The sequence below is a fragment of the Grammomys surdaster genome, unplaced genomic scaffold (genome assembly GCF_004785775.1).
Source record: "Grammomys surdaster isolate TR1022 unplaced genomic scaffold, NIH_TR_1.0 126133, whole genome shotgun sequence".
Lineage (NCBI taxonomy): Eukaryota > Metazoa > Chordata > Mammalia > Rodentia > Muridae > Grammomys > Grammomys surdaster.
This window is the reverse complement of record NW_021620941.1, coordinates 3,687,097-3,690,323: the sequence shown is the minus strand read 5'-3', so window position 1 is coordinate 3,690,323 and position 3,227 is coordinate 3,687,097. Positions and strand designations below refer to the sequence as shown.

General features: G+C 50.4%; 1 long non-coding RNA gene across 1 annotated transcript in view; it reads left to right on the top strand.

Annotated features, from left to right (window-relative positions):
* LOC114612177 overlaps positions 1-1,399 on the top strand; it is a 2,971-nt gene extending 1,572 nt beyond the window's left edge. The window contains exons 2-3 of the long non-coding RNA XR_003709941.1: positions 258-299; positions 1,241-1,399. This is a non-coding gene — a long non-coding RNA (uncharacterized LOC114612177). The remainder of the gene's footprint in view (positions 1-257; positions 300-1,240) is intronic.
* Positions 1,400-3,227: the final 1,828 nt, after the last annotated feature.

Sequence of the window (3,227 nt, the reverse complement as noted above, 5' to 3'; positions counted from 1 at the left end):
GTGTCTTTATTTAAACAGTTTCTCTGTGACTTCCAGTGTTGTAAGCTGTGACAGTCCTGTAACTGCCCCCCCACCCACAACCTGTTATTTCTTATCCTAATGAAGACCCCAGCAGGGTGACAGGTGACAGCTTCCTGTGGGACAGCTGGGCACCCATTGCCGGCCTTAGCTTTGGCTTGGAGGGTCATCCTGGGCAGATGTTGCCAGCCCCAGAGCCCATCCTCACCCCTGTGTTAATCACCACTACTTCCTTTCAGTCCCCAGCCCCAGCCCTGCTGGCCAACAAAGAGTCAACGAGGGTAAGCAGCCCTAGACTTGTCTGTCTTGAGAACCCAGCTCTGACAGCTGTGTGACATAGCTGCTTGAGATCACCATCCCTTGTCCCTTTGACTGGTATCATCCCTACTCCCCTTCCAGAACCTTCTTACCCCAGTGGTCTCCTTGCTTACCTGGAAATTGTTGGAAGCTGACCTTTGCATGTGCTTATCTTTGTGGCACTTGTGTGTGTGAGTGTGTGTGAGTGTGTGTGTGAGTGTGTATGAGTGAGTGTGTGAGTGTGTGTGAGTATATATGAGTGTGTGTGTAAGTGTGTGTGTGAGTGTGTGAGTGTGTGTGAGTGTGAGTATACATGAGTGTGTGTGAGTGTGTGTGTGAGTATATATGAGAGTGTGTGAGTGTGTGTGTGAGTGTGTGTGTTTGTGTGTGTATGTGTGAGTATGTGAGTGTGTGTGTGTGAGTGTGTATGAGTGAGTGTGTGAGTGTGTGTGTGAGTATATATGTGTGTGTGAATGTGTGTGAGTGTGTGTGTTTGTGTGTGAGTGTGTATGAATGTGAGTGTGTGTGAGTATGTATGAGTGTGTGTGCATGTGTGAGTATATATGAGTGTGTGTGAGTGTGTGAGTGTGTGTGAGTATATATGAGAGTGTGTGAGTGTGTGTTTGTGTGCGTGAGTGTGTATGAATGTGAGTGTGTGTGAGTATGTATGAGTGTGTGTGTGAATGTGTGAGTATATATGAGTGTGTGTGAGTGTGTGTGAGTATATGAGAGTGTGTGAGTGTGTTTGTGTGTGTGTGAGTGTGTGTTTGTGTGTGAGTGTGTATAAATGTGAGTGTGTGTGTGTATGTTTGTGTGTGTGTGTAGGGGTATGTGCCTATGTGTTCAAGTGTAGGTACATGTGCGTATGCATTTACACAGAGACTAGAGGTGTCTGCCTCAATTACCCACTGCCTTGTGTTTTCAGACAAGGGCTCTCACTGAGCCTGAAGCTCACTGATTAACTCAGGGATCTGTTTGCCTCCCTCCTCCACTAAAGTCACTGCTGCTCCTGGCTCTTACGTGGTGCCAGAGATCCAAACTCAGGCCTTCATGGTTACACAGCAAACCTGTTACCAACGGAGCCCTCTCCTCAGCCCTGCCGTTTTTGCGTGTGACCCAATTTGATTTCTATCTTTGTCACTGTGATTCCCATTTACAGAAATGTTGACAGTGTGTCTGGTCTTACTGTATGGTTACCGGCCAGGGTCACTCACGCATACACGCTCTTGCTGTGGCTTGTCTCTGAGGGAGTCTCTGACTCTGGGGTGAGTGATGGCTGGTGACTGGGAGAACTGGAGCCGATGGAGCAACCTCGGAGCCTCACTTCACCCTTGGAGCCCTGGCTCCTTCCTTTTCAGCATGGGGACAGGTTGATGGGAACTGGACCCACTACTGAAAGGTGTCTTGCTGGCTGCCTGGTTTGTAAGAACCATGGCGATGTCGCAGTGCCTGGGGACAGGGAAAGGTTTTGACTGTCATAAGGCCTTAGGTGTGTCACTGAGGAACCTCACAGGGCACACGTGCAAACTAGGGCAGCTGTGCCATCAGTGACCGAATGTGGTGTGATATAGGACTCTTATGTGTCCATTGCTGGCTTCAACCACAGCATGTGGCTGACCAATCACTGCTGCCTGTGACCAGCCCTCCTGGGCTGGAGGTTTTGCAAGTCGGCCTTCATATTAATCAAGTGTATGGCCATGTCTTTTTGTCAGTGGGCAGTGCTGATTGAAGCGGGCCTGGGCTTGGGTCTGCCTTCCAGGATTCTGGGCAGGGGCAGGACAGGCCTTGGCTCCTCTTCCTTTCTCTCTGGCTCAGTGCTGTGCTGGCCACTGTGTTCTTGCTTGGGAAAGGGGGTTAGAAAGATGTCTGTCTCTAGGTCCTTATCCTAATGCTTTAAGAAAAGGTGGCTGTGGTGTTGGTGCTGATGTGGTGGTGTGATATGTTGGGGTGGTGATAGTAGTAATATTATGTATTTTGAGATAGAGTCTCACTGTGTAACCTAGGCTGGTCTTGAACCAGCCAAGGCCCCATCCTGCCCCAGCCCAGAATCCTGTCTTAGCCTCCCCAGTGTTAGATAACGGCATGTGCCACTAAGCCTTACTGAAAAGTTTTTTCAAAAGCCTTTCCAAAACCCACCCAGTGTCTGAATACCTGCTTACAGCCCAGAGGCACCAGGAAGGTCAGATAGGGTGGCTCCGACTATAGGCGTGTGTGGCGCTGTCTTAGCTGCTTTTCTGTTGCAGTGATAAGACACACTGACTAAAGAAACTTCAGGAAGGGTTTACCTTGGCTCACAGTAGAGCATGCTGGGAAGGTCAAGCTAGCAGGAGCTGGTCACATCCATTCACGATCAGGAAGCAGAAGGCCATGAACACAGAGTGGGACTCTTTCTCCACTTTATAAAGTCAGTGGGCGGGTCTCCCCACTCCCACACCCTACAAGCCTGCTTAGAGGACTGTCTCCCAGGGGACTCTTCATTCTGTTGAGATGACAGTTTATGCTAATCCTCTTCCTGCCCAGTTTGGCTTCACAATGTCCCTGGGAGTGTAGTGATGGGGACTTCCATGTCCCAGGCTTGGAGGACCAGCACATGGCACTGTAAAGGTCCCACTGTGTGAGAGCTGAGGCTGGTGTGCTCGAGCCCCGCCCCTCTGCTGCAGAGCACAGGCCTGAGCTTGGCTGTGAGGACAGCACTGGAGTTTTGAGTTCCAGCCACTGGTGCTGGCTGAGGTTTTGGCTATAAACAGGAACTAGGCATGTCTCTGCCCTAGAAGAGGTACTTCCTGGAAACAGAGACTGGCTGGAGAGGTGGCTTAGTGGTTGAGAGACAGCTTGCGGAGATTTGCGGAGGATTCCGACTCCGTTCCCAGCACCCACAGCAGGCACAAACACCTGTACATTAGAGACTCTGC